This window comes from Carettochelys insculpta, chromosome 8 (assembly GCF_033958435.1).
Source record: "Carettochelys insculpta isolate YL-2023 chromosome 8, ASM3395843v1, whole genome shotgun sequence".
NCBI lineage: Eukaryota > Metazoa > Chordata > Testudines > Carettochelyidae > Carettochelys > Carettochelys insculpta.
The window spans coordinates 13,137,004-13,160,224 of NC_134144.1; the positions used below are offsets into that span (position 1 = coordinate 13,137,004).

At 46.5% G+C, this 23,221-nt stretch overlaps 1 protein-coding gene across 2 annotated transcripts in view; it reads left to right on the forward strand.

Moving 5' to 3' along the window:
• The window catches only part of ALS2 (alsin Rho guanine nucleotide exchange factor ALS2), a 231,950-nt gene that overhangs the window by 40,835 nt on the left and 167,894 nt on the right, over positions 1-23,221 (forward strand). For both annotated transcript variants that reach the window (XM_075001885.1, XM_075001886.1), the window contains exon 2: positions 1,047-1,175. The gene's annotated coding sequence lies outside the window, so the exon portion shown is untranslated. The remainder of the gene's footprint in view (positions 1-1,046; positions 1,176-23,221) is intronic.

The following is a 23,221-nucleotide window of genomic DNA, read 5'->3' on the forward strand; positions in this document are numbered from 1 at the left end:
ATGTATTCCTCCCTTTAAACGCACCTTGCATAAGAAATGGCGACAGTAACAAAAAGCAGACTGTTCCTGCCTCATGAATATTAATCAGTAAACTCCCCCTGCTATTTTAAATCTGAGGCTGGAGCTAAAACCCTTCGCGGCTCCCCCTACTCAAACAGCCCCCAAGGAAAGCCTTGAAAGTCCTGGGAAAGCCATACACAGAAGCTGCCGTGACTGGAGCCCTTCTCGGCAGTGACATATAAACCTCCGAGGTCAGGGGGCACAGCAAGAGGAGGAATCGGCTTTGTTTCCGCTGTGTGTTGCTGAAAGCTAAACCTTTATGGAACTTTTCTTGCTGCATTTTTGGCTATTTAGCTTTGAAAACAAAAGATTTATTTATTTTTCCCCATTCATCTCAGGTTTTGTTCTAAGTTGACAGCAGTGACAGATGAAGGACCCTTCTTGTTCAGTTGCAGAGCAGTGTATGCTGTGGCAGCCCTCATTACTTTAGAACAAATATTATATGATCTTTAAGGAAAGGGGGGAAAATATTGCACAGAGCCAATGTAAACATGCATGAAATCAATGCGTCCTCCGTGGTTTTTAAATAAGAAAATTAAACCCTTCCCACTGACAAAAGCATGTGCGAGACAATATTATATCCAGAAATCAAACTGTGCATTTTCAGCCCCAACCACAGAAATATTCTGAAGGACACTGGATGTTGCAATCTTGCGTTTGTGTATCTCCTAGATAACAGTGAACAGTGGAAAGAAATTATCTGTGTTAAATGTAACCCCTGATTGGTGTTGTTTCTGAGTACAAGATTTGTTGTCTGTCTAGCAGTATACCCAGCAACAGAAGTATATTTTTTTTCATTGCATGGAAATAGAATAATGAATGAATACATAGTATTGTTACTCGCTCTTGAAATTGTGGTAGCTCCTGTACTATGGTAGGTGATTTCCCAGCGCCTGAGGAGGATGTGCAGTCTACAGAAATAATGGTTACATTTTATCCATGGTTCACAGTGGATTTTACACAGCATTATTATCCTTATTTTCCAGTTGGGGAAACCGAGGCACAGAGCAGTGATGTGACTTCCCAAAGGCTACTCAGCCAATCAGTGGCAGAATCAAGAATTATTCTTCATGTCTTCCGTGCTGGTGCAATATCCACTTGACCAGGCTGAGTAGGTTAGTACCTGGTGTTGTTTGGACATATCTCAACTGTGAAGGCTGGATGACAAAGTATATGGAGATTTTTAAGGTTGTTGATTCAAATGTGGCTCAGTCTGGTAATGGCTTCATTACTGGTAACCTACAGGGTTTGAAATGCGAGTTGATGTCGGTGCACTTCAGAGTAGAATTGCCAAGATCACAAAGCCCATCCCAGAATGGTGCAAGAATGTCGTCTCTGTCTGGAGGGTAAGGACTCAATAGACACGGAGAATGAACCACCCTTACAGCCCTAGGGAAGCAACTTCCAGGTCAGGGTTGAAATACATTGATAGGACAGTGTGGGGTCTTGTGCTTCTCCCTGTTCTGTCTCCTTCCTGGGTAAACTGAGGATTCCATTCCTCAGGGTGGTCAAGTTGGCACCAGTAAAGTCCAGATCACTAAAAATGGAGCAGTTTTCATCTCCATGAACCCAGAGCGAGGGCTGAATGATCTAAATGTTTGTGTTTGCAGTGTTCAGGGAAGTGTTCCCAGAAGCTGGGAACAGTTACAAGGTGCACAGTTACTGCAGGTGTAGAAGGGAAGATCAGACAATAGCCTACCTTTACGTTAACCACTGCTGCCAGGAATAGCCTGTGCAACTAACAGGTATAAGTCACAGGGCAGTGATAGAATTAGAGCATTGACTAGCCATACAGGAAGTGGTGGTGATGACAATATACTCTTCTAAGAATCCAGCAGGAAGTTATTCATCTGATGGGAAACCTAAAAGCAAAACCTAGGGCCCAATTCATTAAAAAATGCAGACACCCCACGGCATGTGGTTGACAAGGGACAATGAGGGATGCACAGCTGATACGTTCAGGACTCTGAGGATGGTGCACCTTGCAATCCTCCTAGACTCAATCCTTTGGTTTATGCTGAGTAATAACACCACTCAATCCTGCTAGCCCAAGCTGTGCTTTGTTATCTTGGGGAATTTCACTGACGCTTTTGAAGAGTGGATCCAAGAGACACTGGAATATCAGCAGCCCAGGACTGATCTGCAGCATTGCTGCAATGAGTATTTTCCTCTTCTGTTCTGTGAGAGCTGCATATTGGCTTTCGGTCTGAGCCAGGTTTTGGCTGTGTTCTGGAGAGGTAGGAGGTCCATCTTTTCACTGTCACCTAGCTGCTGCTGCTGCTTCTGCTGCTGGAGGTCCAAGTTTAAACCTGTATCTCCACTGATAGTTCTGTTACCTTACAACAATGCTGACCTGGGCCCAGAACTCTGACTACTTTTTTCTGCCCCCCTTTTTTTTTTCATCCCGCAAGTGCCCTTTTCACCACCTAATACCTGATCACAGGATGTGGGTATCTCCATGTGACACAGTGCTGGGTGACAGCAGCTGTACCAGCTCTCATTCCTGGATAACGAATTAAATTGCTCTGGAGTAAGCCAGAGGGACAGAGCTGTGCCTAATTTATAGATTGGGATGGGCTAAGGAGAGCCCAAAAGACTTACTAGTCCCTGAGCCCAGAGAGTAGAAAAGAGGCAGATGGAAGTGATCAGAAGGACGAGAGAGAGGTTTTTGAGAGTCAGGAGAAGGTGAGCTCTCTTGGGGTGGGGCAAATACTCTGTGTTCGCCCTTCCCCTTTGGCTGAGTGAGCTATGCACTGGATGCTTGCAAATACAGAGCTGGACAAATGTATTAATTGTATGAAGCATTTGGCCAAAAAGTGCTCTCTGAGTAGTCTGTGTCTAGAAAACAGTAGGTTGCTGCTGTGTGGTGTCACACTCCTAGTTACTGATTTGTGGTAGAACAATGTGTGCCATTGATAGTCTGGCTACAGTGTGCATCCAGCTTGTCTTTCACTGTCCCATTTGACCTTTAACTTTATTTTGCAAATATTCCGTTTGGAAATATTACAGGCTTAAGGTATGCAAAAGAAACTCCTGCAATGCTAGTGTTGTCTAAACCAGTTAGCCAAGCCTTGAAAGGATCTCTTTCTCCTTGAAAGAGGACATCCTTACAGATAATTGATAGCCATCTTTCAGAGCATATGGTTTACCCTTCTGGATGTTTATACTGTGAATTATATACAGAAAGGGCCCTCATACCATTAGAGTGGAATCTGCCATTGCTTTCTTAGATTGAAAAACACATGCTATGGGAGTATTGGTAACAGAATGCTTCTGTTTTATCTGTACAGCCCTGATAAGAATGAAATTAATTTTAAATAAGTTTTTTTTCTCTTGTATTGTTGTTCTGTCTATAGTTTCTTAGTGTGATGTACAAAAAATATATGTATTTAAGTATTTGTTTTATTTATGGATGTTCTCTAAAGAATTCTATATATAAAATATACATTTGAAATAGTTTGGCATGCAACGTGGATTTTCATATCTATTGCAAATTATTTTTGCATCTATTTAGTGCTGTTCAGTGGGGAGCTTTCCATGTTGGTTAATTCTGTGGTTGGAGAATTACTGCCACTGAAATGCAGCCAGCCTCAGGGATGGAACGCAACAGTTACTTACCGAGTGCCCAGCAACAAAACACAACAATTTAGGGAGATGCTGAAGAAGAACCAGCCAACATTTTAAATTTCAGGGGAATTTCAGAGAGGCAGAGTGTAATAACCCATAGTGAAATTAGGCAAGGACTTTGTGGCCAGCTCTCCTTCTGCTGTTACAGGATAATATCTTTCCACTGTAAATGCTCATTTGCAAAGTTCATTTACATTATAATGGCACAGCGTAGCATGCACCCCTCTTGGGATTAATTGGATATTGATGCAGAGAAAGAAGTACCGTTTACTGAATCATCAACAACACTCCCCAGAGTGTCTTTTATTACCATATACAGTAGACCCCAAGTTATGTGAGGGTTGCGCTCCTGTGCATTCTTGCATAACTCAAATTTTATGCAAAACAGGGAGGGAGCCGGAAACCAGACAGCAGCCTGGCTCCTGGTTCCCCTGGGCTTCTGGGAGCTGGGAAGCTGACCAGTGTACCAGCTCTGGTCAGTTTCCTGGCTGCCAGAGTGGAAGGGAGCTAGGAACCAGGCAGGAGCATGGCTCCAGGCTCCCCTCTGCTGGCGGGAGCCAGAAAACTGACCAATGCTGGTGCACTGGTCAGTTTCCGAGCTCCTGCAAGCCCAGAGGAGCTGGGAGCCAGGCTGCTGCCTAGTTCTTGGCTCCCCACTACTCTGAGAGCCAGGCGTGGCTTCTCCCTGGCTTCCCCCAGCTGGGGGAGCTGTCCCCCATCTGTCTGTCCCCTTGCTTCTCCCAGCTGGGGAAAGCCAGGGAGAAGCCGTGCTGCCGTGGCTGTCTGTCCCCCAGCTTCTCTCCGCTGGGTCCCACCTGTGCCTGCTCTTGGATAGGCGCCCTGGGTGTGGAGGCGAGAGGGCCTTTCCTCTTCCATGTTCACAGAGAAGATTATAAGAATCTTGGTGCTTCCATCCCATGAGCTCTGCAGGCAGGAGTCTCGGAACTATCAGGGGAACAATACTGGAAAAGTTAGAGACTCCTTGTAAGCCCCAGCCACCACTCTGGAGTTGGTGCTAGCTGGGAGAGCACATGCTATGAGTTTTTAAAGGCTGTAGCACTTTTGGACATAGGTGTCCCAAAGCTCAAAGAAAGGCACAGATGAGAGAAGATCAGAAGATGAAAGGATTCTAAGAACGAAATCCTTAGCTCACCTGCAAGGCAAAAGTACTGTGTCAGTAAATTAGACTGGACATTCAACAGTGCAAAATGAGTCAGTGTTTGACTCTGATGCATTGGTGTACACCTGTAACTGGAGCACCCTGGAGGCAGCACAACAGAAGGAAGTGGAGGGAAGTTTTCTCAGCAGCTGGCACAGTGGCTGGTTCCTGCAAACACAGGTACGGTCTGTGAGTCTGTGCCATGTCTCTTAGTGACCAGCTTCTTATTTGGTGCTACAAAGATGTCTGCAAGAGAGACTTCAGAGAGGTAGACATCGAGCTGGACAACTGGGAAGAACTAGCAGACGACCGCAGCAGATGGAGGCAGGGGTTACACAAGGGCCTTCAGAAGGGCGAGTTGAAGATCAGACAGCTAGCAGAGGAGAAGCGAGCACACAGAAAGCACAATAAGGACTTGCCAGACACCCACTACATCTGCAAGAGATTCATCAAGGACTGTCACTCTCGTGTGGGTCTTCATAGTCACAATAGACGCTGTAAATGAAGTCCTCAATTGAAACTTTAAAGGGCGCGATCCATAGTCTATGCAGACTGAAGGATGCCTACTACTAGTTAGAGACTTCATAATTATAAGCCCCCAAGAAGCAACAAGCAAGTAACCAGCCTGCAGTTCTTTATATAAAAACAAGGGTTTTAAGCCATGCCCAGTAGCCAGAGTGCACTCAAAACACAGGATAATGCTGCACTAAACTACCAAAGTCCTCTGAGATCTACTGCTACTGGCTTATGGCCTGATTCAACTCACTGAAGTCAAAAGGAGTCCTTCCATTTTATTGAGAAAGCATTTAGTAAGGCCCTTAGGCTACATTTACATTGCAGAGCTATTTCGGGATACAGAAGTATCCTGAAATAGCTACTCCACTTCTATGAAATGTGCCTGTTATTTGGAAATGTTTTTTGAAATAATATGCATGCTATTTCGACATCCCTCTACATCTCATTGCAGGAGGAGAAAGGGATGCCTTGAAATAGCGCAGTGTTTTGAGATTTGGTGTTGTGTATCAATTGTCCAGTTCTGCTTGCTGCCATATGACAGGAGTGTGCAATAACCTTTCCTAAATTCTTTTGCATAAAATTTCAAATATATACTTACTCGTACCACTATTTTAGTAGCAGTATTATGTGTATAATTTGAATTTTGAAGTAATTTTTTCATATTTGCAAAAATATACATTTTAGCTATCCCAAGCAATCTAGGGGATTTAGAGACGTGTATACCATAATTTCCAATGGTGGTTGCGTCTAAATTCCGTAGGACTTGTCTCCATTACCAGGAGATCAACACTCTGGCGATTGATTCACCAGAGGTTGATTAAGCAGGTCTAGAGAAGATCCACGAAACTGACTCGCTTATTGACTCTGACATTTCACTAGAACAAAAAGGTAAAATAAGTTGACAGGAGAGGTTCACCTGTTGATACAGCACAGTGTAGATACTGCAGCAAATCAGCCTAAACTAGGTCGACTTCAGCTATATCATTCAAGTGGCTAGAGTTGTGTAATTTAGGTAAGCTTAATCCTGTAGTGTAGACCCGCCCATAGGCTGGTTTGAAAATCTCAACTTTACATTCTATTTTGCATTCGCAGTACCAGTGATTGTCCTAAATGGAAACTGAACAAATTTCACAGGCAAACAATTTCTTCATAATATTCCTCTGCATTGTTAGGGCCTAATTAATTCCCTGCTGTAATTTAGTAACCTCAGTAAGTTATACCTGGCTGCCCATAGACCTGAAGGGCAAATTGGTAGGCAGAAATTGCTAGAGTTCCAGAGCAGTCTAATCATGCCTCTTTTCTTCCACAGGTAGCATTGTGCAGGTGTCTACAGCATTCCCCAGGTGCTTCTGTATTAAATATTGGTTGATATTAGGAATACTGGACACACTGACATCATGTTATTTGTGAAAACTGGTAGAGTTTTTTAAGTATGACCATTATGAGTGAACTCTTAATTGTTAGCTTCAGATAGTCTTTGTGGAGATTAGATCTATATTTCTTGCTGGATGTTTTGATTTGCTTCCAGATCAATTGCCATATTTTGATCATCACTTTGGCAGTGACACCAATTCCTTTGTTCTGTAAAAAGCAGGTGCCAGTATAAGTGTATATGAAAAATAAGAAAAAATGCGATCAGAAAGGGACAATGTAAAGTTGGTACCAAACTCTGGTTTGTTCTCCATAAACAAGACCTACCTCTCACCCAAGTCCAGGGAGAAGCTACCATTAATTTCACTGGATTTGGACCAAACCTCAAACTTGGATGACATTTCACACTGTGTAATCATTCCCTCCTTTGTAACTAAGAGGGATCATGCAAACTAATCACTGGCTTTTTTTTTAACCAAGATTACCATGGCTACTGTCTTCAGATGCAGTTCTGTTAGGTGGGTTTCTTTGTCTGTACGGTAGACTCCTTGTTTACCCAATCCCCTATAGCAAAAAAATTCATGACTGGTCTTTAAGTCACCAAACTAAAACCAGCTCAGGCATCTCTTCTGCTTTGAAACTTTTAACCCACATTCCTCCCAGGAATTCCCACCAAGAGGGCCCACATCTGCCCTGAATACCCTTAGTGGGAGCCAAAAGAGACTTGTTGACAGTGGGCTCCTTTTCAAAATACCTCCAATTGGTTTGCATTGTCCCTGATCTTTAGCCCCATGTGAATAAGAATGACCCACTAGCAGGTGGCCTGAGGGTTAGGTATGAATAGCTGATGTCAAAAGGATGAGCCAGGAAATAGGAACAGGAGTTAAAAGGGGAGGGATGGTAGGTGAGAAGAGGGGAAAATTCTCCTTTTCTATTGTGTATGTACAGTGGCTTTCTCTCTTTCTCTCGCGGGGATTTCTACAGTGCCCATGCACATGGTATCTAAGCTTCTCATCTATTCTAGTGCTGGTGGGGGAAGTCTCCATGCCAGTGTTCTATCACATGATCTCGCTGATACAGACTCAGGCTTCTCAGAGATAAGCCATGCTTTTTGCAAGATTAATGTTTCCTGTATGAACAACAAGAAGTCCTGTGGCACCTTATAGACTAACAGATATTTTGGAGCAACAAGAAGTCCTGTGGCACCTTATAGACTAACAGATATTTTGGAGCATAAGCTTTCGTGGGCAAAGACCCATGGAAGCTTATGCTCCAAAATATCTGTCCGTCTATAAGGTGCCACAGCACTTCTTGTTGTTCTCGAAGAAACAGACTAACACAGCTACCTCTCTGACACTTGTTTCCTGTATGGACGCTCACAAAGGTGACAACTTCTGTGTATTCCAGAAAAGCAATCTTGTATGAGCATTAAAATGGCTTGTGTCATGACGTGTAACCATGATAACCAGTCTGAAGAACTGTATAAATGATAACAGCTGTGTCTACACGTGCACGCTACTTCGAAGTAGCGGCACTAACTTCGAAATAGCGCCCGTCACGGCTACACGCGTCGGGTGCTATTTCGAAGTTAACTTTGACATTAGGCGGCGAGACGTCGAAGTCACTAACCTCATGAGGGGATCGGAATAGCGCCCTACTTCGACTTTCAACGTCGAATTAGGGACCGTGTAGACGATCCGCGTCCCGCAACGTCGAAATTGCCAGGTCCTCCATGGCGGCCATCAGCTGGGGGGTTGAGAGATGCTGTCTCTCCAGCCCCTGCGGGGCTGTATGGTCACCGTGGGCAGCAGCCCTTAGCCCAGGGCTTCTGGCTGCTGCTGCGGCAGCTGGGGATCCATGCTGCATGCACAGGGTCTGCAACCAGTTGTCGGCTCTGTGTATCTTGTGTCGTTTAGTGCAACTGTGTCTGGGAGGGGCCCTTTAAGGGAGCGGCTTGCTGTTGAGTCCGCCCTGTGACCCTGTCTGCAGCTGTGCCTGGCACCCTTATTTCGATGTGTGCTACTTTGGCGTGTAGACGTACCCTCGCAGCGCCTATTTCGATGTGGTGCCGCACAACGTCGAAGTTGAACATCGACGTTGCCAGCCCTGGAGGACGTGTAGACGTTATTCATCGAAATAGCCTATTTCGATGTTGCTATATCGAAATAAGCTATTTCGATGTAGTGTGCACGTGTAGACGTAGCCAACGTGAAATATGTGCTTACAGTGCGCTCACTCTCTGGATCGTCGCCGTGTCATGGTGAGTGGGCTTGTGACTGGATTATATTCTTGGGAGATTTCAGTGCCAGGGTCGAAAGAGACGTGGACCTCTGGCAGACTGCCATTGGGAAAGAAGGAGTTGGCAACAGCAACTCCAGTGGACTGCTCCTCCTCACAAAACGTGTGGAACATGAGCTCGTCATCATGAACACCCTCTTCCCCCAGAAAAAACAAATTTAAGACCTCATGGCAACATCCTTGATGGAAACACTTCTACCTCATAGGAGAAGACTGGTGGCCAGGATGCAGGTGAGTTAATGATCCAGCCAGGGCTGGTTCTCCACATGGCACTGGGAAAGGGACACAAAGGAGGTCTGTGGAGGAGCCCTGGGGAGGGTGGGTGAATGGGCACAGCAGAGGGAAGCCAGTGAGAGGGAAAGCATCTAAGAGGCCGATGGGTGGGCAGCAGAAGTGATACGTAACCAGCCACTAACTGCTCACGTTCACCAATCCTGCACCAAGCAGTCAGTGCCGGCTGGAAACAGGGCAACAGGGTGAGCCTGCTGGCTGAGACCTGGCCTGCAGCAGGGACTGATTGGCAACCCCTGCATGGTACAGCCTTGCTTGATCACCAGTCTTGCGCACTCTCCCCCATCATCAGACATTGTTGCGTGAGCGGCTGGCAAGCAAGGATGTGCCAACAGTGGGACTCACCTGTATGGATGGGAAGGACAGACAGAGAATATGGGACTATTTGCTTTTCTTTCTTTCTTTTTTTTTTTTTTGAAGTAGGGATACCTGTAGTAGGGCTTAAATGCAGGACTGTCCCTTTAAAAACCAGACATCCGATCACCCTGTCTTCCAGCAATTACACACACAGCAGGAGTCATAAGCCTCTATAGACATATTTTGCTGCACTTCACAGCTTCTCCTCCATCTCCACTGAAGTTCCTGTCCCTGCCTTTATATAATTCAATTCTCAAAGGCCTCCTAAGGTTTCCTGTCCCCAAATTTGCAACTCTTGCTGTCTCAAAGTGCAAAGAAACTTGAGTGCCTCTCCCTCTCAGCCTCGGTCGCACATTCCTGCTAGGCTCAGCAATGCAGCCTGTTTTCTGACTATTGGAAGCTGCCTGAAAAGCAATTTTTTTTATTATTATTATTGCTTCTTTTCTTTATCATGAAGGCTAAAAGCAATAAGCATATGGAATCCAGAGCTTTTAGTAAAATATCAAGCAGCTTTGAATTGCATGTGCAGAAGCCTCTCGCTCTTGGTGCCTTTAGATACCTTGGATATGTTCAGCTTCTGATAATTACATTCAGATTTAGATTCAGGGATCAGGCATTCAGATGTATTCATGTTCCGAGACAACGTTCATAAAATCAGCATAGAGCCCAAGAAGATAGTTTGAGAAAAGGTGATAGAAGAGGTGGAAGGTTTTGTTTCATGTGAGGCTAATCTGATGAAGAAGGTCTTGCCTATGAAAGCTCATTACTTAAGAAATAAAATGGTTAGTCTTTAGGTGCTACAGAACTGCTTGTTTTTCCTCAGGATGTGGGAAAATGTCCATTTTCATTGGCTATACAGAAGCAGAACCCAACTTCTAGATTATAGATGGGTGCAGGTCAGTACAAAAATATCCACGAACAGAAAAAATGAAGAGTAAATAGGAACAAATCAGCTGCCACCTTAGACCATGAGAGACCCAGAAACAGCTTTGTCTGAGCTGGGACAGCATAGTCACTGTCTGTAGGGGCTTATTAGCTATATCAGTGGTGTCCAATAGAACGTAGAGGATCGCTACAGCCCCCCGCCCAAACTGCTGGCGACTCACCAGAGCTGCCACTGCTGCTAGAGCATCCAGGCCCTGCACAACACTCTGGACCCCATAGCTGGAGTGGCACCAGGCCCCATTCCAGGCCCTGCTGTTGGAGCTGTGCTGGGGCTGAAGCTGCACCAGGCCCCATGGGGGAATCATGCTAGGCCCTGGGCTGGGCCCCCAGGTTGGAGCTGTCATGGGGCCACAGAAGCTCTGTGGCTCTAGGCCACAGCCTCAAGAGGAGCCACATTAACCCAGTCCCAGGACACGGTTAAAATTCCACCTATAATACATTCTGCAACAGTGCTATAAGAGGGCTGCAGGTGATCCCCGGTTTTGGTTTGAGGGAAGGAAAATCACTTCTGGAACATCAGCAAAGATATTTGTTGGAGGAAACGTCTGCTGTCTCCTGCATTCCAGCTGCAGGAGCTGCATTGCATGTGTGTGAAAGCTGATGTACAGGATGGTGATATCAGTGTTGGTGAGCCCTCCGTTCTTCGCATCTTCTGCTGTCATAAATTTTTTTTTCTGGGAAGGTCCTGCAGTATTTCATTATTTATGAGCATGTATTTCAGAGAGGATTTTCTTCATTAGTTGCCATGCTATTTGCTGACAAACAGATGACAGGTTTATTACTGTATGCTCTCAAAAAAGGGTGGTGGATGACATTCTTTATATTTGAATCTCCAGAGAGAGAGAGACTTTCTTTTGGAGAACAGGTGAAATGTTACTATCATCTAGTCAAAGGTGGAGAGGCGCTTTTATACTAGAACTTAACTGCATCTCAGAAAATTTCTGATACAATCACACACAGAAAACAGATGTGATAAGAGACATTTCTCCCAAATTTTGCTGCTCACAGTGGAAGCTGCTGGTATTTGATGAGCAGTAACAAGCTGCCCCACCGTGAAACCCTGCCAGTGCTGATTGTTTATGCCAAGTTTGCTGAGCAACCAACATGCTGAAGAGGCAGAGTCATGTTTGGCTCAAAACACGTTTGGCACAATGAGATCCAACTTGTGTTCTACAAAGTTAATTCCTTATCTTTTGGTTGGTGATGAGAATTCACCTATATCTTTAAAAATGTAGAAACTCTCATTCCTAAAAGGCTACGGACTTGAGTGTGAGCAGATAAGTAGACTATATAAACTTTTCCTACTCATTCAAAATAACACTGCTCTTCACTCCAAAAATTACTTCAGTGAGAAAATGCAGCAATTATTTTGTGTATTAAAGGGGGCCTGCAAATACATTAAGCTAAAATTTAACCAAATTCATGTCCTGCCAGTTAGATAGGGTAGGAGATTGATTTGCATAAAACATTTGTAGCACATCTGCACAATTCAGATCTGAATCCCCAAAGCCCCCAGATGTGTGTTGTTTTTAGGCCTAGCTCAGTTTTAAACTTAACTGTAAATTTCATATCCTCCTTATGCCTCCATATCCCGTCTTGTCTACTCCTCCTCTCTGAGCTGTACTGCTATGCACGGTCCCTAATTTATGTTCATCAGCCCTTCCTCCATGTGGTGTATTGGTACCCTTTAAAAATGCACCACCTTTGCAAACCACTGCCTAGTTTAACTATATTCTGCATGAAGTTGCAGTGTACTAAAGTCTTGGTCCACACTAGGCAGGTAAATTGATTGTAGATGTGCAAGTCTAGATATGGCAATTGCATAGCTAGAATCTGTTTATCTGCAGTTGACTTACCTGACTTTCTCCCCAGAGGCAGGTGAGTGGGAGAACCTTTCCCTTTGACGTACCTTACTGCTCGTGATATAGAGGAGTGCAGCACTCGGCTGCCGATCCCAGAGAGTTCAATTTCACGCGTCTCAGCCAGGCACAGGAAATCGGAACTGTGGAAGATCGACTCTGACTGGGTTGATCTTCCACATCACCTGTACCAGGGTTTCCCAAGCTTTATATAGTTGGAACCAGGTTTTTTTCAGTACCTTTTTTTACGGCCCAAAAATACAAACACATATTGAAAAAAATGAATGAAAAATGAATAAAAGTTCACTCCCCGGCCCTGTGGCCCCAGCTCACCCTCCCCCGCTCACCCTCCCGGCTCAGTGTGTGCAAGGCTCCAAACCTCGCCCCCGCTCAAGCACCCTGCCCTGGTGCACCCCCATTCAACCCCTCCCCCACCCAGCTCAAACCCCTCCCCCCCTGCAGCCCCAGCTCACCCTCCCCCACGTGTGGGGCTCCAGCTCCCAGCCCCTGGCATGCTGTGTGGGGCTCCAAACCCCCCCTAACTACCCTGCCCCAGTGCACCCCCTGTGCAGCCCCCCTGCCTGGGTCAACCCCTCCCCCCCACGGCCCCCAGCTCACCCACCCGTGTGTAGGGCTCTGGCTGTCAGCCGCCATTGGTGTGAAGAGGGGCTCTAACCCCGCTGCCAGCTCAACCTTCCCCCTCCCGGTTCAGCCCCATTCAACCCCTGCCATCCCCAGCTCACCTTCCCCGGCACACACTGGGTTCCCAGCCCCTGGCTCATGCTGGGCTGCCATCCGCTAGTATGCGTGGGGCTCCAGGTGTCAGCTGCTGCAGGTGCATGAGGCTCTACCCCCACCCCAGCTACACCCTCTACCCTGGTTCACCCCATTCAACCCCCACCAATTCCCCATGCCCCCAGCCCCTGGCACTTGAGGCTCTGGCTTCAACCTGCACCCATGGCTCCAGCTCCAACCCCCTGGCTGGGCTCAAGCCTTGCCCGAACCCCCTGCTGCCTGGGTCCAACCCCCTGCATGCCCTGGCTCAATTGCACCCTCCCTGCAGCCCTAACCCACCCCAGGCTTAACCCCCTCCTACTCCCAGAGCCCAAACCCATCCCCCAAGCCCTCCCTGACTTACGTGAAATTCAAGGTACTTTGCATATCCTGAGGATTACTGTACATTTCCTAAGGACTGGTATCTTTTTTCCAAGGACCGGTACTGGGCTGCAGACCACACTCTGGGAAATGCTGGTCTAGAGGTACCCTTAGTGTCCTGTATAATTCCAGATAATGCTTTGGCGTGTAATCTCTTTGGGGCAGGGGCCCCCACCCATTTCTTTGGTCTAGTTTACTCATCAGATCAGGCTGTGAATGTTTACAGTACTAGATGCAAAATAAGGTGCTCATATCCCAACCCCAGCTGAAGCCCACTGACTTTTATTGGTGCTATGTGGTACCCTTTAAAAATAGCATTTTCATATTTAACAGCTTGGTGTCTCCTGCTCTGATGAGGAGATCAGAGTGGCACTGCTGAAAGAATCAAAAGCAGTGGTGTGGCCTAGTGGAGAGGGCACTGGACTGAGTCTCAGGAGACCTGGGCTCAACTTTTGGCTCTTGTAGAAACTCTATTGCATTAATATGTGAGTTGGTAGATACTGGTACAGATATAGGCCCACTCAAGGGTGTCTTTTTTTGAAAGTTCAAATGTGGTAACCCTAGTTATATTGTTTTACCTTTTTAACAGCATATTCTGGTTGTTGTTAACAGCCTGTGTCAGACCACAGGTTGGGGTTAAACATCCAAGTTTTAGGATCCAGTTGCATAATTCTTACTGAGATAAAACTCATAAAGAAGTCCATGGGAGTTATAGCTGAATGAAGACATAACACACACATAAGTTCACACCTTATGTATGCTCAGAGAAGTAGCCGTATTAGTCTGTAGATTCACCAACCAACCAACCAAACCAAACCAAAACCAAGCAGTCCTGTAGTACCTTCAAGACTAACACTTTTATGTATTAGCTAATGAGCTTTCATGAATAAGACCAACTTCATCAGATCTTACCCATGAAAGTTCGTTACCTCATAAATACAATGATTCAGGTGATATACGACTGCTTTTGTTTTGTTTTGGTGAACCTTATATATGGAAATTGTGTCAGTGTTTTGTCGTCCTTCTTACACCTGGCAGTGAAGTTTTCGGCAAGGGGATTTTCCTCTGAAAGTTATTTCATTCAGTGACTTGCTTACATTTTTCCAACAGCTGGCAGGCTCCCGTTAATACAGGAACACTCAAATCACTGAGTGATCTTTTTTTAGTATCTTATTGTAGTAGTCTCTTATTGGGAAGAGAGAATAGTAAGAATTCTCTCTATTCTCCCAGCTAGTGTAATTGCAGATTATCGTTATTTATTTAAGCCCCTGCCTGGAGGAACTTACAATCCGACTTAAAATGGGCCAGTGTCAGGAATGGAAGGCGGATACTATTCTAATTGAGAGACAGCTAATACTTTTTGACTTTGATGTGAACAGAAGACACCATTTTCTGTGAGGTATCTGAATTCTATTCCGAGCTCCACTGGTGCTGAAAAGCCAACTATGCTTCTGGCTGACATTTTAGTCTCTGGAGATTGCTAGAATAAAGAGGAGCGAGAAAGTGAAGCTCTTAGCAAGAGAATGGTTTTTTCACCCAAGCAGGGGGCAGATTCACTTCACTATGGAGTTTCAAACCGAGTTAGAATAAGTTCACTGGCACCCCACTGTCAGCAAGTGTACCATAGAAGAATTCCCCACATCACAGATGGCTCCTACGGATTCTCTATGGGCAAACCTCCCAAGTGGACAAACAGAGCTTACGGAGTGCTGATGAATTTAACTTCGGCTTGGTCTACCTAGACAGGTAAGTTGATTGCAAATAAGTAATTCTAGCTATGGCAATTAAGTTGATCCTAGCTACGCATCTGCAATCAATTTACCTGGCTGCCTACAGAGAGGGAGGTTGATGGGACCTTCCTTACTGCTTGCAGTATTGAAGAGTTTTCGGAGTCAACTGATGGGTCCAGCTAACTCAATTTCATATGTCTCTACCAGGTGTGGGAAATTGAACTCCATAAGATTGACCCTGACTGTTTCGATCTTTGCCGTAGTGTAGATGTACCCTTACCTTTCCTTCATACGTAAAACATACTTTGTAATGTCCGCTTTAAACATCAGTGGAGTCTTGCAATTGTCACACCCAGTACAAATTGAACCTCTCTCATACGCACTCTCTAATCTGGCTACATCCATAATCTGGCATGACTTTACTTAGCCAGATGTCCCCTTATCAGGGGTGTGGCCAAGTTTCCTGTGGTTCCATAAAGTTTGTTTCCAGCCACCAGTCCTGGCTCTCACTGTTCTGTGCTGGTATTTAGCTGTACTTTACCCATAAATGTCTTCTAAGAGCCCAGTAAGCAGTGCAAGTGTTGGTAATGCTGCTGGTCAATATTGATCTCCCTTGGTCTGGGAAATTCTCCAGTTCAGCACTGGTCAGGTCCCACAGGTGCAGGACGAGAGAGATTCAACTTGTACTGTAAGTTAGACTTTCTCCTGCATGGGAGCTGCATTGTTTTTACCTCTTTCTTATTCACTATTCTCCTTTCTGTTCCAACACTAATTAATGGAATAAAAATATATCATGACAGCTTCTGACATAACACCGGCCCAAATCCTGAAGTTCCTACTCAGGCCCTAGTCAGGCCAAACTTCCAGTGACTTCAGCTGGAGATTTTAACTGGGTAAGAGCTTCAGACTTGCCCTTCGTATGGTGAAGAGGAGAGGCAGGGGCAAAAGGGGAGAATTTATGTGTGTGTTCCTTTAAGCAAGGAGTGTGCCTGTAGGAGAAGAAGCTGGGGTAAATTGGATTTGATTCCTATTAATTCCTCATGTTATTGCTGCCAGATCAGCCCTCCCCCAATAATCCTCCAGCTCTTGTTGCTCAGGGGAGGAGGTGGGGCAAGGGTGGAGCAGGGGCAGAGCATGGGTGGGGCCTGTAGTGGGGGGATTGCCCCAGGCCCCTCATCCCCCTGGGGATGGCAGATAACTGTTGGGAGAAAATAAGTAGTAGTATTCCAGCTGCCAGCTCTCCTGAAGCCCAGTGCAGTGCTTCTCTCTCTAACAGGTGTGGACCATATACAATTTAGGAATCTGGGTTTAAGTTTGGGGATCTGGAGCCAAACTTTGTGGCTCGGGCCCATCTCCACCTGCTGCGGAGAGCTGCAAGTTGAAGTTCTATTGGGGTGTGTGTATAAATTTTTAGAGAACTATCTTCCCGAACGGGCCAGAGAACTGGTGTTTCCATTTCTTCTGAAGGGCAATATTACAGAGGGATTCATTCAGAAGAACGTCAGCCTAAGTGTGATGAAAGTAATCAGCTTTCCTCAGCTCCCACCACCATCTTGGATTTGCATATGTACGGGAATGCCCAGGTTGCCCTTTGTCTGGGTACTGAAGTTCGTTAGGACTCAGTCAGACGCTGGCATCCCACATCCACTGAAACAGACAAAATGGGACAAATGTGCTTGAGTGATGGTAATGATGTACAAGGAGTAGAAGTGATGAAAAAAATGTAAGTGAGGAAAATAGAGTGTACAAGGAAAATAAGCACATGGATCTTATTTTGCTACAGGGGTCTTCTGCTGAAAGCCAACTGGGGTTTGGATGAAGCATTTTTCTACCTGTGCAATTGTTTTGTGTGTGTTCAGCCACGCGGGCACTTACTCGTCAGCAGCAGAGATCTCTCAGGTTTCAGAGTCTTTCTGTAATTAGAACAGCTTAAATCCCAACTTCAAACAAGAAGCCACCAATCTGCTGTGTAAACAGAGAACTTAAATGAGGTCCCAAGAGCATCTTAAAAATATGTTGTCCTAACTTACTGGGTGGCAAGAACATCTGTTACTATGGAGTATTTGAAGGTCCTCGTTGATGTCTAGCAGGAGGTTCCAGACTTCATTGCACTGTGACTCCAGTCTGACAACAAAAATTACTACAGGACCCCTGAAGAGGGAGTGGCACCTGAGCTTTCCTGAGCCTTGCAGCTCTGGGCTGGAAGCCAAAGCCCAAGGGCTTCATCTCTGGGTAGAGGGGGGCCTATAACCTGAGCCCAGCCAGTTCAACGTCAGCCCTGGTGACCCCATTAAAACAGGGCCACAACCCACTCTGGGGTCCCACCTCCCAGATGAAGAACAGCTGAGGTACACAAGCAATCAGACATGTATGCTATGGGGGAAAAAGGCAATTAACCTGCATACAGCCTTTTTGTAATTGGTTTACTCTAAACTGCTGTCTATTTTAAATCAGAAACTGACGAGTTGCAGGATCCCTGAAACCACATTGTGGCAAGGTGCAGGGCCCTCCCTGATTTCCAGCTCCATCTTTTCTCAGGTGTTCAGGACAGTGTCAGGCTCAGAACTAAAGGTCCAGTCCTGCTCTTGTAGACCGGAGAGTCCATGTGCAAAGGGAGTTCATGCATATACAGCCAGCTGAGGAATTCCCTGGTATACCCAGCACACCAGGCTCTGTGCTCCCTACTTGAATCCTCTGGTGTAGAAGGTATGGCTGGGGCATTGCTGAGCTTCCAGATAACCCAAAGTGCAAGTTAGAGAAGCCCCAAGGCTGCTGTAACTCACACCATGCACCTCATTGGCTTCTGGAAGCCCCAGACTTGGGAGGAAAATGTGACAGTGTAAATTCACCTTTATCTCTACCTTGTATCCTTTTCCTGCCCGGCTCTAAGGAATAGGAGCCGGAATAATAGTTGGTAGAATGACTTCGAGAAGGAAGAGCCCTGGGCAGTTATGAGTTTATACCTCATGTTCTTTGTGGGAAGGGGAGGGGGAGTCTTTGATGTCTAATCGTGTAAAGCAATCTTAATAAGATTTATTCTTGTAAGCAAGGAACCCTAAATCCTGAGAAATCGTGCTACTGAAGGACTGACCCATTACTGTGCCAGCAGAACCACTCCCTTAACACTGCGCAAGCTCTTATCTCAGAGGCAGCTCCTCCTCCTTTTCAGCAGTGGGTGGGGGGTAACATGGACTCATTCAGCAGAGCTCTGACTGCGCTGCCCTTTCATCCCTGTGAGACGTTCCATTTATGCAGCTGTTCACCATCCTTCATCTTCACCTGCAAGGCGTGTCTAGAAATGGAGTGCTCTCTGGAATCTTTAGGGTCCTTCGTGTTGCAAAGTAAAGCTTCTAGTGCTCTTGGGAGGGAGAGGAGGAGCATATGGAGCAGTTTTTATGAATAGTTGAATAAGCATCTAGCCAACCCAGAAAGCACTACTGGAAAGAGTTGTGGAATGGTTATGCCAAATTCCTCTTTCCCTTATACCTGTTCATGCTTGTTATTTCACCTTCCAGCCCAGGCAGCCGTCTCTCCAGCAGGTCTACTGGAGGGTCACACCAAACATCTCCCTGCAGCTCCGTATCCCAGTTGTTCAAACCACTGGCAGAAGGCTTTGACCAGAGATACATCTCCTCCCATTGTGCAGTAAATAGTAGCCAGGAGGGATTTAGTGTTGCAATATGAAGACTCTCTGTGGCTTAGTGTGGGATCTAATTCCCATCGGAAACCATACAGGTGTGGTGCTTGAAAATGTTCTGCCATAGGGCCAGGCAGCTGGGGAAGGGGAAGGGTTGGCTCAGAGAAACACTGTCACTTGGACTGGAGACTGGCAAAAGCAGCATGAATAACATGTAAAGATAAATGGTAATGCGCTGTGTTGGAGGAAGTGTCTAGTGGGTTCCTCTGGGGCAGTTAGTTGAGGATGGGGAATCAGTGGTAGATCCATCTTATTTAACTACATTCATTATCTCATAGGGGAGGGTGAATAATGTGCTAATAAAAACATGGAGGTGGTATCAAACAAGAAGGAACTGTGAACAGAAATAATCCACAGGATGCTCGTGAGATTACAGGCAGGAGCTAACATGAAATTCAACCTGCACTAAAGCAGGCGAGTTTGTTCAGAACACAGGGCCATATCCTCGGTTGGTGTAAATTGACGTAACTCCATTAACGTTTGCTGAGAAGCTGGCCCCCAGCTAACTAATGGGAGAGAGACACATGAAGAGCACTAATGCTGAAAGAGACGTGTGGGTGACAGGGGACAGTAAATTGCAGTTTCGTGCTGGAACCTGTGTGAGATGGCAGCAAGAAAATATAACTAATGAGATTTTTGGGCTGTGTATGGCAAGACATCAAATCCTGGTTAAGGGAGGGAACAATTCCCTTCTGTTCCTCTGATGAAAGCACATCTAGAATCTTCTGCATTTGGTTCTGGCTACTTCCCAGTGGAAGCGTATAGATAAAATTGGAGGGAATTCAGAGAAGAGCGCTAACATTTATTTCAAGCCTGGAGGGACTGATTTATGAGGAAAGATTAGAAGAAATAAGTCTCTTGGTGGCCACTTGCTAATGAGTAAGACATCTTCCTGTTTGTGTCCTATTTGTGGGTCCATTGATGGCTGACCAGCACAATTCTGGACTTGCAGGTCTTGTTGCAGAAAGGGCAGGTGCTGGTACCTGTTGGAGGGGCACAAGGAGGTTTTTGACGCTCTTTTCTTTCCACCTCTCCTTGTTTCACTGCATTGGGACCTCTGCAATTGTGCCACCCCCTTGAGGATTACTGCTGTCCACTGGGGACAGTCCTGGGCAAGGTTCTCCCAGTGTCAAAAATGATGCCACACTTTTTTTTCATGTGTGCTTTCAGCATGTCTTTATAGCGCAGTGAGGGTGAGCGTGTAACCTCCAGAGAGCAGGGAGGAATTCCTTGAGTTGCTCGATATAAATAGGAATAACGGAATTAATGGATGATTGAAAAAAGGGGAATTTATCCTGATATAAGTCACAACTTCCTAAAAATGACAAGTGGAATAGTGTCCCATGGGAAAGGGTGGAAGGGACACTTAAAACTGAGCTGGAGAAAATATTTTGTAGACCACCTCCACACACTGGTCCCTCTCATGGTATGGTCTAGACCAGGTGTGTCCAGCCCGTGGGCCGCATGCGGCCCTGGACAGCTAGTAATGTGGCCCCACAAGATCATAAACTTTTAACATTATTATGTGATTTATATACATTAACTATATTAAATATTTTATATGCGGCCCAAGACAATTCCTCTTCACTCAATGCGGCCCAGGCAAGCCGAAAGGTTGGACACCCATGGTCTAGACTACTACAGTAATAGACATTTTCTTCTCTTTTTCATCTGCAGTTTGACCAAGCTTATAATTCTGACGGCCTGGTCCAAAGCACTGTCTGATTTATTCTTGCCATAGTGGAACCCTAAAATCAGTGCTCTGAGCTACTATCAAGGAGTGCTGGGTTTATTTTGTGATCTCCGCAGTCAGCATGGTGAAGGGAGCGGCAGCAGCAAGCAGGATACTGGTGTTTAGGAGGAAAGTGCCAGTGTCAGGACAGAAAAGGAGTGTTGTGTGTTGCATCGCTCAGCTGTGTTGCCGCTGGCTGATTGACTCACAACCAGCTTTCCTCATCCAGAATGATGACCATGCTCATGCATGCCTGCTTGATTCCAGTGGGGAGTGGGGGAAGGGGTAATAGAGACAATGAGCACCTGTCAGATAGGTGGAGGAGTGAGGGGATTGTGTCTCACATAAAGACTGCAGTAATGTGTCCCTCCCAAGTTCATGGATAGATCACTGTTGATCTAGCATCTACAGAAGCCAATATTACATATTGTGATGAATGTAATGTTTCTTCGAGTCGCGTTCCCGTCAGTGCTCCACTCAGGTGTTGGTGCATTCTCAGGCCAGTGCTCGGAGATTCTTCTATAGCCGTGGCTTCCTGTGCTGCACATGTGCAGAAGTGACTTCTCTTCTGGAACCCCCACTCATGCATCTGACGAAACGGGTCTTTGCCATTAAAAGCTTATGGTCCAGAATACGTTAGTCTATAAGGTATCTCCGGGTGAGCAGGCACCCCCCTGGCATCCTTCCTCGTCTTTGCCAGATGACATGGTGCTGTCAGTGTCGCCTCCCCCAGTGGATGATGACAAGACCTTCCAGGACTTATGCCAGTGGGTGTTCATAGCACAGGAAAAAGACTTACAGGTAGTCCATGTGAATCAATACAGGCTTCAACACACCGGACAACCACCTTCTTCATTTTGGGTAGCATTGCCAATGGACGAGGCCATCACGGACCCCTCCAACATTCTCTGGCAGACCTCTGCTTCCGTTCCCCTCCCACAACCAAAAGGGTGGATAAGAAATACTTCTTCTTCGAGTTGTCCCCGTGGGTGCTCCACAGTAGGTGTTGGGCTCGCCCCGGCGCCGCAGCTTGGAGATTCTTCAGCAGTCTCCGTCGGGTCGTGCATGCGCCGATGAGCGTCGGCTCTTCATGCACTTACGGTCACGTGCGCGATCCGGTCCCCACCAGTTCCTTCTCAACCGCCAACGGCTGCAGACGAAATCCTCTCCGGCTCCAATGCCCGAGACAGATAAACTCGTTTTATTTGTGTAAATAGTTATAATAATAATAGTTAACAGTTATTTAGTTATTATAGTATTAGTCTACCGTGTATATAGTTGGTTTTAGAAGTAAAAGACTGTTTTAAGGCCGCCTCCGGGCGGGCCCGCTATTTTTGACAAGCCTTCAAAGGCCAACAGTTGCTATTGTTTGGCAAATAGACTGTTAAGTGCGCTGTTAGCGCTTAAGGACTCAGAGAATTAAACTCTGACAATGTCGTCCCCCGGTTTTAAAAAGTGCGAATCTTGCTGGGAAGCCATGCCTGCTTCGGATGGCCACAGCAAATGCATCCAATGCTTAGGGGAGACGCACGTTCCCCAGAAGTGCTCCCATTGCTCTAAATTAACAAATAGAGCTAGGAAAGATAGAGAGATGAGGCTCAAAATGCTGCTCTTTGACAAAGCACTTCAGCCTGCCTCATCAGAGAAGCCCCATAAGGAGGGCTCTTCAGGATTGCACAAGAGGAAGGCTGCCTCTTTGACCTCCTCTGTGCAGAAGAAGAGAAAAGCTTCTCCAGCTTGATTCCTGCCCGTTACCTCTGGGAGCGGGACGAGCGAAACAAAGGGCCCAGGCACGCTGGCTTCTTCTGCTGAGAAAGCTGCGGCACGTGTACCTGCGCAGGGGCCCACAGTTCTTAAGGAAACGGCACCGAGGGCCATGCAGGCACCGGACAGACCGACACCAGCTACTGCGGCACTGAGAGGTTCGGCTCCGACGGCACCGGAGCAACACTCGGCACGGAGCCCTACAGGGCCGAGCGAAGCACCCCGAGCGGCACCGAGAACAACGGCACTGAGCACGGCACCGGGGGCAGCGGAAACTAGCATGGCACCCGCTACGGTGCCAAGCCCTCCGGCACCGATCAGACCTCCAGTGATGCCTGAAAGAGCAAAAGCTAAAGCAAAGACCCGGCACCGCAGTCCCTCCCCTGAGGTAATTGCGCTGCCATTATCGCCGCCATCCCCCCTGGAGATTCGACGAGCAGCAACACCTTCAGCCTGCCACAGACTTCCATCCCCCTTTCTTCAACGTCCATCTCATGGAGTTGCACGCTTCTCACCATCCTCCAGCAGAGACCCCTGTGAGTATCCTCACAGAGGCTCCCCCCATACGTCGGTGTCATCTCGATGGTCATGGCATTCCCTGCATCACCCTTACGCTTTTGGGTCGTGGTCCAGGTCCCCATCACCAGGACCCTGTCCCTG